Source organism: Pristiophorus japonicus, unplaced genomic scaffold (genome assembly GCF_044704955.1).
Source record: "Pristiophorus japonicus isolate sPriJap1 unplaced genomic scaffold, sPriJap1.hap1 HAP1_SCAFFOLD_308, whole genome shotgun sequence".
NCBI lineage: Eukaryota > Metazoa > Chordata > Chondrichthyes > Pristiophoridae > Pristiophorus > Pristiophorus japonicus.
This window is the reverse complement of record NW_027252868.1, coordinates 281,545-296,534: the sequence shown is the minus strand read 5'-3', so window position 1 is coordinate 296,534 and position 14,990 is coordinate 281,545.

The window sequence follows — 14,990 nt, the reverse complement described above, 5'->3', positions numbered from 1 at the left end:
ATGTAGTGGTTCTTATGGGGCGCGGTGTTGGAGGGGGTGAGAAACATACATACAATGATATTGCAGCCGCCCCCGCCTCCTCGTAGTACCCACACAGCCCCACTCCCTTTTTGCGGATGACTGATTGCTGGGATTGTCCCGGAGGCGCGCAAATTATGCCGAAAGTACATTCATCGGGCCCTTTGACATCCCTCCGTTTAATGCAGCTGCTCCTTATACCCGTGGAGCACTGTACACATACTCTTATTCTTATTAGGATTCACTTGTAACCATGCATTAAAATAAGTCCTGTCCCTGCTCCAGTCCTTGGCTGCTGGGATGCACATTCCATCCGTTAAATTAAACAAGACTCCATAGTTCATGTAGTTGTTTATTTCCAGCGTGCTCTGCTGTCCGTCGGTGTTGCCCAGGGTACGTGCATGTCGCAGGGCTATCCATATTACGAGTAGCGCCGTTCGTATTCCCATTCCGGTAAGTATTATCTGTAATTTTAAACAGATGGCCTGGTCATCACCAGGGGTTAAGTTTTTTGCTCTACGAGTATCCCTGTCACCCTGCAAAATCAGAAGCACAAGGTTATAATCGAACCATTTCGAGTTGAATCTGTGGGGCGTGCGCCCATGTCTTTACCCACTTAAATATTACCCAAACTCCTATTATGACCAAGGCCAAAGCTATTCCTCCGAACATCGTTGTCTGCTTTACCGTTAGGTTGGGTTTGTGGACTACACCTACCCACCGTGGGGTACATTGGCTCTATTGCCATAGGTGATGGTGCTATGGCTGCACACTGCACTATCCGTCTAGTCCCGTTATCTCTTCCAGCCTGTTTATCTTAGCTTTTAACTCTTCAATTTGTTTTATTGAGTATCTATTCCTTTATTGTATAAGGCAAGTATTATTACATAAGCTAGTTCTGTTTTTATTTCATGTTTCCTCTGTTTGGTGAGTCTTTTTTTTCTATTAAGAAATCCAAACTAATAATGTTCAGTATCTTAAACGGCTGTTAATGGAAAGGGTTAACTCCTTTCCAGGTTTGTAAGAAGACCTGATGTCATTACGTGACTTCACGTAATCATCTGAAAAAAAAAAGTCTTTGTGCCTTCAAAACTTACTTAGAAATTAGGAATCCGTTAAACAGCATAAATAATAAAAATCTTCTCATCAGGGAAGACGGCATTTTAGAGTAAACTCCAATGTTTTCTTAACTTCTAATTCAAGTACTTGCCAAATAAATTTTTTTTTTAATTGATATAAAACGAGACCACACATTTTTAATAGCAATTTTGTTTACTGAAATTCAATTTTTTTTTTTAAATTTCTCTCTCAGCCCAAAATCTAAATTTCTGTGCAATTTTCTATAAGAATTTAAGAATTCAGTAAGATTCTCCAATTCCCAGTTTTTTTTTTCTCTGTGCTGAGTTCGCATAGCTTAGATCTTCAAAACTCTCCTGCTTGTTTCGACTGTTCGGGACTTTTCTTGTTAAACACTATCCATTTTGGAAATCTTTTCAAACTGCATTGAAACTTTCTCATAATTTAAAATGTTGAGTGTTTTTTTACCTCTTCCAAATTTTTTTATTTTTCTAATTAAACCAATATCTTTTTCACAGCAAACATCAACTAATATTTAATAAGTTATGTCTTTTTCCATCACAAACACATTTTGTTTACTTTCAAAGTGGCGTCTTTATTTTCTGTGCCTTCTCTGAATATCTCAAAATCCCAATTCAAACTTTGTAATTTCAATCTTTATTTAAAACCTTTTTTTTTTGTTGCTAGAAGCTCTTTTTTTTTTTAAAAAAGCATTCTTTATCTCATTCTGAGACTAAATTTATGTCTTTCAACCCAGTCAGTCATTGCATGTTTTCTTTCGACAAGTAAATTCTTTTTTTTAACCACCGGGACCATGTATTTTTAATCTTTTGCTCAACAAACCTATCCTTTGTACATTTCCTAGCTCCGTAACTTATCATCCGAATAAATCCACACCTGCGTTTCTAACTTAAAATGTCTTAAAACTTCCCACATACAGGACAGCACTACAAAGGGTTAGCTAAAATAAACAGACACTTGCATTCCTCTTCCAACCAGGCTTTCAGAAACATGACAAAAAAAAATTAATTCCGCAGTCACAAAATCACACAGGCACTTCTCATTTAAAACAGACGTTCACAAAAGTCTCTCTTCTTTCCTATTAATCTTTTTTTTTTCTTTGGCCGGTTCTATTCCTCTTCCATACTTCACTTAAGACAATCACCGTCAGTTTTTTTTAATCTTAGTTTCCTATGTTAATTTACATGGGCTCGCAGTATCAAGACCACAGCCTTTTTTTCTTTTTGACTTTCCGTTCCTTCTCCCACCATTCCCTTTGCTTTGCTGGTAGTTCCTGAGGATTCCACCCTGAGCTAATAATTTTTTTTCGATTAGCTTCTTTTGTTTTTTCCGCCAGATGGCGGGTAATGGACCCTTCTGATCCCCACTCGAGTTTACTTGCTTTCATGGCCATTCCTGGGTAGGACTAGTACCGTTAGGAATCTACTCTCAGAGGTCCGCTTCCTTCCTAGCGCAACTTGGAGTAGACCGTCTCCTAGCTACTGTCAGGTCACAAGTTCTGCTGTTACACAAACTTATACAATTCTTAAAAGGCGTTTAAGCAATTTCCCGCAGTGCTCTACGCCTCCTTAACGACTACCTACCACCGCTCGGCCCGTTGGTCCGACCCTGTTCACAGGTTTGGATTCCGTTAGCCGCTGTACACCACTTGGTTCTACACCGGGGTATTTCAAATTACACCACTGGGTCCGGAAGATGTCTCTCGGGATCACGATCCCACGGTCTAAGTGTGTTCCGTACGCCTACTTGGTTCCTGGCCGTCACGTGGGACAAAAGTCCTCTTAATTCAGGCCCAGGCTAGGCGTTTTGAGATATTAGACTGTCTCCTCGTGTCGATCAACCGGCTTCCACCTTCCGCACCCTTTATACTTAAAAATTGTTTTTTATACTCACCCGGGTTTTTCCAAGGGCGTCCAGCGACTCTGGGAAATCCCGTCGACTACGCCACTGTTAGCGTGAATGTTTTCTCAGAAGAATCACTCAACACTCAGAGTCGGTTCCAACACCAAAGCAGCCTTTATTAACGCTTAGCGGGGAGAAAGTCTCAGGACTGTATCCAGGCTTCTCTCCACAGAACAAAGGGTTACATGGACACTGATATGTTTCACAACAGTTTTTACTACAGTTACTCAGCCCATCACGGCTGGACATAATCCAATCAAAACGATTATAGATTACATATAGGTTCTTTTAACCCAATAGAATTCCCCTGGTGCCTCAGGAACTACATGTTCGGTTATTGTCAGCTCGGGCTGATTGATGACCTTGTTACAGGAGATAGGTTCTCTCCCTATCTCTTTCTTCTTGGGGAAATAATTGGTTTATGACCTTGTTTACAGGAGATGGGTTCTCTCCCTATCTCTTTCTTCTCGGGGAATTAATTGGTTTATTATTCTTATCCTGCATCCAAGGCATTCCTATAGTGGGCCTCACAGGGTCATTGCTCGGTCATTGCTTAGTCAATAGTTCACAGCTTGACTACCTGATTTCCCATCATGCCTGGGCAGCCATTTTGTGTGTGGCCACTTTAAACTTATATGAGTTTAGATATATTTAGCAGGTGCCTAATGCCTAGTGTTTGATATATTCTGCAGGTGCCTACCTCCTACAACATGGGTTAAACCCTACATCTCTTATTATCGGTACGGACTGATCTTTGGGTATCAACACCGCTTCCCAAGTTGCCCGTCGGGCATCTGACACCGTTTTTAACCTTCCAGTGTTCAGCAATCCCACTATAGTGTGCTTAGTGTGTATAACCAACTGTCCGGACATGGTCACAGGCTCACATACCCTCACAGCCCAGGCTGCACAGTCGAGGGCCACTACGCATCGATGGAGTCCCTTTACTATCGGGGATTCCTGTGTGGAGTAATACGCTACAGGTCTCATCGCACCCCCCTTTTCCTGGGTCACAACTGTGCTGTAAAAGCCCCCTCCAGGTTGTAATACACGTGGAATGGTTTGGACATGTCTGGTAACTTTAAAGCAGGGGCTGACAGCAGCCCAGCCTTTAACCGTCCACAGGCTTGCTCCTGTTCCACCCCCCATTCCACTTGCTCTGTCCCAGGTTTTCCGCCCTTGACTAAACACTCTACAGTAGTTAAACAGTCCCATTACCCACTGTACGCCCTGCACTCTGGTGGGTCGAGGCATGTCGGCAATCGCCGCTTTCTGATCCGTCGGGAGGGTTTTGGTTCCCTGACTAATGTCATGCCCCAAGTATCGTACTCTAGCCTGTCCTATTTGTGCTTTCCTTGGATTTATCTTAAACCCTGCTTCCCTAACGTCCTCAATACCACAGTTAGGGTGCCTCGGTGCTCCCGGTCATTTGACGAGGATATTAGGATGTCATCCACGTATTGTAATATCGTACTGTTGTACGGTGTTAGGTCGCATTCTTCCAGGGTCCTACTCATAACTCGATGAAAAATGTTTGGGCTGTTGTGGAACCCTTGGGGGAGCCGTGTCCACGTATATTGCTTGCCCTGGGAAGTGAAAGCGAACTTTTCCTGGGACTCAGGATCCAATGGGATCGACCAGAATCCGTTAGCGATGTCCAGGACGGTGAAGACCTTGTGTTCCGCACTCAGGCCGTTAAAAATCGTGGCAGGACTGGCTCCGATTGGGTGTTCCTTTATTCAGGGCAGTGTAGTCTATTGTTAGTCGGTAGCTATCATCGGGTTTTTTCACCGGCCACATTGGAGAGTTCGTGACTGATACTGTTTGTCTCAATATACCTTGTTCTACCAAGGCTCTTATGATTGACTCCGTGGCTCATATGGCTTCAGGTTTAATCGGGTACCGCTTGTGGGGAGGGTGAATGGGCCCTATGATCTTTTCTGGTAATATATTAATTAGTCCACAGTCTTGTTTGTCCTTTGCCCATATATCAGGCAGGGCTTGACATATTAGTCCCAACATCCCATCTTTAGTCCAGTCCCTAGTTAACTTGGCTGCATTACCCACGGTTGCTACATTCTTCACTGGGACCCACTTTCCGCTGATTTTGTCTTTATGTCCCTTTCTCGTTGTCCAAATTACTTGTTTGTTTCGGGCGTCTACTACCATGCCTTGCTCACTCAACAAATCCATTCCTAATATGGTACCCTCCGTGTTCGGACATACCCAGAATTGTACCGGTAGCATAGTGCCGTCTACTTCTAGCAATTGGTATTCACTCTGATATGCGACGGTTTGGTTACCTCCTACTCCCTGTACAATAATCAATCGTCGGGTCGTGGGCAAGTCAAGGTTGGTCAGGGACACTGATGTACCCGTATCTATTAACATGTCGCTCCGCTGGCCCCCTAACGATGCGTTGACCCACAGACGAGGATCACGTCCCTGACCGGGGGACGATGCAATTCAAAGGGACTGTTTCTGTTGCCGGGTTAGCTGCTGGATGATGTCCAAAAGCTGCTGGTTCCCCAGTTTATTGGTGTCTACTGTTTTCTCATCCGATCGCGGTTTCTTTTTTCGTACCAAGGGAGGTCTCTGACCCTCCCGACCACCTCCCCTTGACCAACAGTCCGGTTGTTCATGTCCCCATCTACCACAGTTCTGACACTTTTTGGGAGTAACTTCTACACGGCACTCCGCTCGGCGGTGTCCCGGTTCTTTACACTTATAACATACTTCAGGTGTCACGGCAGCTGCTGCACGGATTTCTGTGGTGTGGGCTGCAGCTTTGGATCTCTGCTGATTATCTACCGCAGTGGCCCAGTTTTCCAGGTCGTCATAATTATTAAATACCACTAGTTCTGTCTTCAGTATAGTTTGGTGTGCGGGGCTTAACCCATCTTTATACAGCTGTATAAAGGCAGGGTTCTGCCCATCTAAGTTTGGTACTCCACTATGTGCTAAAAAGGCTTCAAATTTCCTCGTTCCGTATTCCTGTGCTCCCTCGCCTTCCTTTTGGGTTACACCTACTATCGAATTCCAATTCACGGGGACCTGTCCTAAAGCTGTTGTAACTTACATTTTAAATGCTGCTATATCGGCTTCTTGCTGTTGCTGGTCAGTGGACAGGTCCTCGCACCAAGCCCCGTCTCTATAAGCTGCGGGTAGCCGTGCCCAGTAATTTTCGGGCTTCTTAGTTCTAACTAATCCCACTACATCCCGACTGTGGAGTTGGTGGCAAATGCGCATTTCTTTAATTTTTTGCCAAAAAGCCGCATTGCTACTTCGGGGTAGCAGGACTGGTAATTTGTTTAGCAGCTGCATCGTATCCCTGGGAGATAGGGAGATGTCATTTTTACTTGCAGGGGTCGAGCAGCTCGCCCTGGTCCTCCTTGCCCAGGGCACCACGCTGGGATCCCTGGTATATATTCTAGTTTTATCGGGGCTGCTTTGGCCGAGTATGTCGGGGCATATGGAGGGGGCAGAGCATCTCCTTCGCCCCTATCATACTCATTCGTCCCTTCATCTGGGAATCCCCAGTCAATGTCCTCCTCATTCGGTGGTGCACACGCGTCCTTGGTCAGGGTGGGCAGGATGGTCTGTCCGGACATGACCTTCCCCTTCTCCCTTTTATATCTTATATATTGGTTTACCTTTTCTGTCAATATTACATGGGCCCGGAGGATCAGGACCAAGGCTTTTTCATCTTTATCTTTCCTTTTCTGTTTCCACCACTCTCGCTGATCCTCCGGCGAGTCGTGGGGTTTCCAACCTGATGTAATCATCTGACTTATCATCTTTTTCTGTCAAGTGGCGGGTAAGGGACCCTTCGGGTCCCCACTCAAGTTCTGTTATATTGGCCATGTTTAGAACTTCGTATAGTTAGAGATCTGACCCTCAGAGGTCCGCCTCCCCCGACGTGACTTGTAGGAGGCTGTTTCTATCCACTGTCAGGTTACAAATCTGCTATTACACAAACTCGTGCAATTCCTAAAACGCGTATAAGCAATTCCCGCAGTGCTCTATGCCCTCCTTAATGAATACCTACCACCGTTTTGCCTGTTGGTCCGACTCTCCTTACAGGTCGGATATTGTGTCAGCCTTCGGACACTGCCTGGTCCCTTCCCCCTGGGATTTATTGCCCCCTTCCTTGCTGGGTCCGAGAGGTGTCACTTTTGGTCTCTACGCCTACTTGATCCTGGCCGTCACGTGGGACTAAGTCCTCTTAATTCAGGCTCAGGCTAGGTGTGTGAGATACTGGACCATCCATCCGTGTCGATCGACCTGTGCGTTCACCTCCAACACCCGGCTATTTTTATGCTCGGACTTGTACTCACCTGGATTCTCCAGGGGTGTCCCAATGACTTCCGCAATATCCTGCCGACTACGCCATTGTTAGCGCGAATGTATCCTCCAAGAATCACTCGTCACTCAGGGTCGGTCCATACTTCAAAACGGTTTATTACGCCGGCGGGGAGATGAAGCAACTGGTGGGTCCAGGTACCTCTCTCCGCCGAACAAAGGGTTTCATGGATTTTTATATGTTTACAACAGTTTACTACAGTTACATCAGCCCATTTGGCCGGACACTATCCAATCATATTGATTATAGATTACATATAGATTCAAATAGACCAATAGAAGTGGTCTCTAACCATTATGTGACTGCGTGATTGTCTCATGTGTTGCTAAGGGTTATTCATGGTCTTGTGACATGGTCTGTGCCCCCCCCCCCTTATCTTACTGTCCTTGGGTGCTGTCTTTGGGCAGTCTCCTTATCTTAGTCCTGTTACAGAGTCATATTGTTCTAACACGGACCGGGACGTCTCGTCTGGGGCCTATTAGCCCGTTGATTAGGGACATCTGCAGAGCTCATGTGTATCCCTGTGTGAGAAAACAGCAGTTATCAGTAACTAAGAATGCAGCCTCTTTCTGCTGGCTGAAATCCCTTGGGGCTTTGCTAAACCACAAGTAGCCATCTTTACACATTTTACACACGCATTTAATACTACAATTACATATTTCGTTCTAACATCTATTCTACAGGTGCCGTTGCCCTAGGGGAAAATCTTTCTCTAGAACACTGACCACTCCATTCTCCCCCCACCCCCACGTTGGTATGGCAGGGGCTCCTTGCATTCATGTACACACAAGTTCAGGGAAGTTGTGGTGCGACAAGAGCGTTAGGTGCCTTGTCGATGCAGTGACCGGTGCGTAGGGACAAGCTAGTTCTGGAGCTGCTGGGTGGTGTCCCTGCAGTCCTGTGGTGGTTCAGTGTCCGGTGCTGGCAGTGGGAAGCCGGTTGGCTCGTGTAGCCTGCTCTCGGGGCTGTCGCCGTGGTTCCTAGCGTCAGGCAGGTTCACAGATGTCTGTGACCCCCCGCCCCCCCCCGGTCCTTTCTTTACGCCCTGGGTCCCAGCTGCTCCCTGAGGAGCTGTCGTCTAGCAGTGCATAGGGAACAGCTGACTCGCTGGCCTGAGCGTCGCTTGGTTTGAGATCCTGGCTGGTGCTTGTTTCCTCTGGGGAAACAGTGGCGGGTGACCCGACATCTAGGGGTATGGCCTTAGTGCAGTCTGCTCCTTCAGGCTCGTGGCAGTTGGTGCCATCGATTGCCTGAGTGATGGAGCCGACCCAGGGCATGGTATCACCGCCGGTGCCTTTACCCTGCTGAGGTCACTTGCTTAGCAGCTCGTGTGTGTTGGCTGCTTGTGGCCACACTTCGTGGTGCATGACTCTGGTCCCTGGGACGCAGGCTACTGCATTGGGTAGCTTGCTGGACCTGTGTGCACCCGATGGGTGTCTGCCGCTGCATTGGCTGCGTGTGGTGGGAATCCCGCATTGCACAGCTTTTCCTTACTTATGGACACTCTCGGGGTCCGATCGTGATCTCGTGACTTTTCCTCACTGGTTGAATATGCACAGTTCAGATCATCAATTACACATTGTGCATAATCACGTGACTTTTCCTCGCTGGTTGCATGTATGCAATTCCGTTTATCAGTTACACATTTTACATGGTCAGTTACACACTTTACATAATCCGTTACACCTTTAGTCTCTAACTTACAATTCTTTGTTACATTGCTTAATTGTGTGGAACTGTCCCTTTAATTGTAGTGGGTTGCCGGCCTCCTTTAAGGGAGCCTTGCTTACTTTACCCCAATCCGCTTCTCTGTTTGGTACCACGTGTTGCTCCATCAGCGCTGCACCTCGTGGCCTGGCCGCGGCCATCTTTGTCTTCAGCGCATCGCCTCGTGGTGCGGGCGCCATCTTTTCTTCGTCCACGATGTCGACTGCGACGATCCTCTTCTCCCCGCGTTCTGCCTCCGCTGTTGGGAAGTCACTGCTGGATCCAATTTTCTCCCTCCTGAGTCCTGCCACTGGAGCCTGGAAGGTGCGTTCGGGTCGTCTCAGCTGGATCATCTCCATGCAGTCGTGCTGGGCTGTCTGTGTCTTGGGTGCCGTGCTGGTCAGTTCATCGGTGCTGGATCCACACTTAGGGGAGGGCTTGCTTTGCCTCTGAGCGCAGAGGGCTTCGATTGCTGGAGGGGTGAAATCTTCCCACTTCCACTGGATCTTCTCCATCCACCTTCTGCCGAGCAATGTTGGTCCATCACCTGCAACAATCCACAGAGGTAACTTGTGCACCGCGCCATCATGGAGTACCTTTACATTCACACTACCAACGACTGGGATGATTTCATTGGTGTAGGTGTGCAGTTTTGCCTGAACCGGGGCCAACTCGGGTTGTTCAGCCGGATTGTCTCATAGCCTCTCAAAGGCTGACTGGCTCGCCCCCGTGTCCACTTCCATGAAGACTGGACTTCGCTCTGTCTCGACTTCCATCTCCAGCAGGGAGCACTCATTGGTGCAGGTAAACATGCTATGTACCTCCCTGTTAGATCTCTTAATTTCCAATGAAATACGAACTCCGATGGTAGTTTTAACTTTTTAATCTTGGCAGAGAGCAACAAACTGCTTGGCTTCAAGCCAGGTCTTTGTTCTCACTGAGACACATGGTCAAAATGGCTGTATTTATGCCTGGATCAATTTACAGAAAAGAACTCGCCTTCTTTGACCTTATTGGCTCAATTGAAAGTCTTTTAACGTTTTATTGGCTCGCTACCCAAGGTCCGAAAATGTCAAGTTGATTGATGAGTTAGTGCAGGTTTAGCAGTTAGTGGTTATTTGATAGGATTGGGGTTAGTGGTTGTGATAATCAATAGGATATTAGGCTTAGGAGATAGTGATTAACTTAGAAAGCACTATTGACAGTACAAGTGTCACTGGATGTGCCCTATTCCACTTCATGTCTTTAACCTCATGCAGACGAGTCCCAAAACAGCCTCACAAACTGTTCATTCAAGGAACCTTCATTCCTGCAAACCTCATTTTCCTCCCTTAGAATCATAGAACCATAGAAGTTTACAGCACGGAAGGAGGCCATTTCAGCCCATCAGGTCCGCGCCAGGCAACAAGAGGCGCGCCAGGCAACAAGAGGCAATCCAGCCTAATCCCACTTTCCAGCTCTAGGTCTGTAACGCTGCAGGTTATGGCACTTCAGGTGCAAATCCACATACTTTTTAAATGTGGTGAGGGTTTCTGCCTTTACCACCCTTTCAAGCCAGTGAGTTCCAGAGCCCCACAACCCTCTGCATGAAGAAATTTCCCCTCAAATCCCCTCTAATCCTTCTACTATTAATTTTAAATTTATGCCCCCTCATTGTTGACCCCTCTGCTAAGGGAAATAGGCCCTTTCTATCCACTATATCTAGGCCCCTCATAATTGTATATGCTGTGTTCCTAACACAGATGAGACTGCATACAGGGAGGTTAAAGTAACAGTGACCTCAGTCTTTATTAAGACACTCCAGAGTGAGTAACAGGCCTTATATACAGTGCTCCCAAGGGATGCTGGGATCACTTGGAACTTCAGGGGATGCACTCCCTGGTGGCAGAACATGGGAGTGCATGCTTTACAGATACACAACAGTATACACCTCAATGAAGTCTCCCCTCAGCCTTCTCTGTTCCATAGAAACATAGAAAATAGGTGCAGGAGCAGGCCATTCAGCCCTTCTAGCCTGCACCGCCATTCAATGAGTTCATGGCTGAACATGAAACTTCAGTACCCCTTCCTGCTTTCTCGCCATACCCCTTGATCCCCCGAGTAGTAAGGACTTCATCTAACTCCCTTTTGAATATATTTAGTGAATTGGCCTCAACTACTTTCTGTGGTAGAGAATTCCACAGGTTCACCACTCTGGGTGAAGAAGTTTCTCCTCATCTCGGTCCTAAATGGCTTACCCCTTATCCTCAGACTGTGACCCCTGGTTCTGGACTTCCCCAACATTGGGAACATTCTTCCTGCATCTAACCTGTCTAAACCCGTCAGAATTTTAAACATTTCTATGAGGTCCCCTCTCATTCTTCTGAACTCCAGTGAATACAAGCCCAGTTGATCCAGTCTTTCTTGATAGGTCAGTCCCACCATCCCGGGAATCAGTCTGGCGAATCTTCGCTGCACTCCCTCAATAGCAAGAATGTCCTTCCTCAAGTTAGGAGACCAAAACTGTACACAATACTCCAGGTGTGGCCTCACCAAGGCCCTGTACAACTGCTCCAATGATAACAAATCCAGCCCATCTAATCTGTCCTCAGCTTAAATTCTCCACTCCTGGCAACAGCCTCCACTGTACTCTCTCCAGTGCAATCACGTCCTTCCTGTAATGTGGTGACCAGAACTGTACGCAGTACTCTAGCTGTTGCCTAATGGGTGTTTATACAATTCAAGCATAGCCCCCTAGCCTTGTATTATATGCCTCGGCTAATATAGTCAAGAATTCCGTATGCCTTCTTAACCACTTTATCCACCTGTCATGCTACTTTCAAGAATCTGTGGACATACACTGCAAGGTCATTTGGTTCCTCTACACTTATCAGTGCCCTATCATTTACAATGTATTCCCTTTCCCTTTTAGCCCTCCCCAAATGCATTGCCTCACACTTCTCTGGATTAAATTCCATTTGCCACTGTTCTGCCTACCTGACCAGTTGATCGATATCTTCCTGCAGTCTACAGCTTTCTTCTTCATTATCAACCACACTGCCTATTTTAGTATAATCTGCAAACTTCTTAACCATACCCCCTATATTTAAGTCTAGATCATTGATGTATATCACAAAAAGAAAGGAACCTAGTACTGAGCCCTGCAGAACCCCACTGGAAAAACCCCAGTCGCAAAAACACCCATCAACCATTCACCTTTGCCTCCTGCCTCTGAGCCAATTTTGATCCAACTTGCTATTTTGACCTGGATCCCATGGGCTTTTACTTTTGTGACCAGTCTGCCATGTGGGACCTTATCAAAAGCTTTGCGAAAATCCATATACATTACATCATACAGTTTGCCTTCATCAATCCTCCTGGTTAACTCCTCGAAAAATTCAATCAAGTTAGTCAGACACAACCTTCCTTTAACAAATCTGTGCTGACTGGCCTTGATTAATCCGTGTCTTTCTAATTGATTAATTATCCACTCATTCAGGATTTTTTCCAATAATTTTCCCACCACTGAGGTTAGGCTGACTAGCCTGTAATTACTCGGTCTATCCCTTTCTCCCTTCTTAAACAAAAGTACCACATTAGAGATCCTCCAGTCCTCTAGCACCACACCAGAAGCCAGAGAGGATTGGAAAATGATTGTCAAAGCTGCTGCTATTTCCTCTTTTGCTTTGCTAAACAGCCTGGTCATACATTTCATCTGGGCCAGGGGACTTATCCGCTTTCAAAGCTACCAAACGCTTTAATACCTCCTCGCTCGCTACATTTATTTAATCTAATATGTCACACTTCTCTTCCTCGATAGTAGTGTCTGCATCGCCCCTCTCTTTTGTGAAAACAGATGCAAAGTATTCATTAAGAACCATACCCACATCTTCTGCCTTCGTTCACATCTCTACATTTCTCACAGAACATTAATTAGGGACATTAGATTTTGAGATTTTTGGAACAAGAACAGACGGATACATTTGTTGCGCTGGTTACATCCAATTATCAGTCTTTCTGAAAAGGGACATCTGACAATAATCAGTCACCAGGCTCCACCAGTCGCCATGTGATTCCACCGTCATATCTTCATCCATTACCCACCTTTCATCACCACCACCCATGACCATTCCCCACACTGAGGCTCGCTCATTCCCAAGTGGATGTTAAACGCCAGCATGGACTGGTTAGTCCAAATGGCCCGATTCTGTGCCATATAATCCGATATAATTTTGTAGTCCCAGTTTATGTGGTTCCTGGATTTGGTGTCTCAGTGTAAGTAGTCCCTGGGTTTAGTTTCTCAGTGTAACTGGTCCCTGGATTTAGTTTCTCAGTGTAAGTGATCCCTGGATTTGGTGCCTCAGTGTAAGTGGTCCCTGGGTTTGGTGTCACAATGCGAGTACTCCTTGGATTTGGTGTCACAATGTAAGCGGTCCCTGGGTTTGGTGTTACAATGTAAATGCTCCCTGGATTTGGTGTCACAATGTAAGCGGTCCCTGGGTTTGGTGTCACAATGCGAGTACTCCCTGGGTTTGAAATCACAATGTAAATGCTTCCTGGATTTGGTGTCACAATGTAAATGCTCCCTGGATTTGGTGTCACAATGTAAGTGATCCCTAGATTTGTTGTCAAAAGCACCTCGTCACTGGGACTAAGGGCAAACCCGCAGCCCAGCAACACGTTCAGCACAGAATGATCACACTCAAATCTATTCCCAATTAACACTGTCCACATTAATTCACCATTAACATCCCAGTGACCACAAGTAACTGCAGCCCTGCATCTAACTTCAGTGAAACACACAATTCAAAACATTTTAAAGGGAAAATAAACCCCATCACAGCTCAACAGAGGTGATTAATGTGCACTAAATCCTCCTCACTCATACACCTCCTTCACCCCTACTCTCCAATTCCTCACCCCAACTCCTCTTTCACCCCTACAATTTCATTTATACCATCACTTACACTAATCATCCACACTGGAGGTAAATCTCAGGAGCTTGTGTGTGATGGTGAGGTGATCACTGGACAATAAAGCTCGGAGACTGGTGGGGGGCTGCTCATTATCCCCAGTGTGATTTAGTCCCCTTTCCCACTGAATACTGCGGACAGACATGGTCACCTTGGTAACAGAATGGTCAGTGTGACATCACTTTCTAAACAAGACCACACAAGACAATGGGTTATCAATAAATGGTAAAGGTATTAAACACTCTGCAATGTAATTGCAAAGAAAATGGAAGTAAAATGCTGGAAAATAATTGGTGAAGATAGTAATTTGTCTCTGTGGAATTGACTTAAATATTAGGAATGATGTGTATATATATATAGCAAAGAACTTGTGTGCTCTTTTCAGTTGTTCTGCGTAACCTGATGCGATCCACATTCTATGTTCTTTAGCCCATCCGGTAGTGCTTGCTGGGTCAGGATATAAAGAGACCACACGCTGTTCCTCCTCCCACTGCCTGGGGAAATGGGCAGATATTTAAAGGGACAGGGACTCCCCTTTCTCTGCCTCTTTTATAGTTAAAGGGACAGTCCAGTTTATCTTAGGGTGTTGGAGGACTTCACTAACAGAGCTCCTATTAACAGTCGCTCCCTTCGGTACTGTGCAGTGAGTACAAAGCTGTCTATTTCAGTGACTTGAGCCTTTCTAAAATGTCTCGCTGTTTTTGATGATCCAATTGTATAATTTGGAAAGATTTCAGAATTGTGCAGTGTGACGAAGGTGTTGGTGAAAGGTGGAGTCAAATTTGTTTCAAAATATTCTGTTCTAACCCTCCCCCCAAATTTTAGAACACTGCAATACTGACTGGGAAGTTCCCAAGTTCGATCCGTGCTCTGGGCTGTAAGTTGATCTCAGCCAAGGCAGCATTTCAGGGATTATAATTGTCCTCGGTACCACTGGGCTAAATATGAGT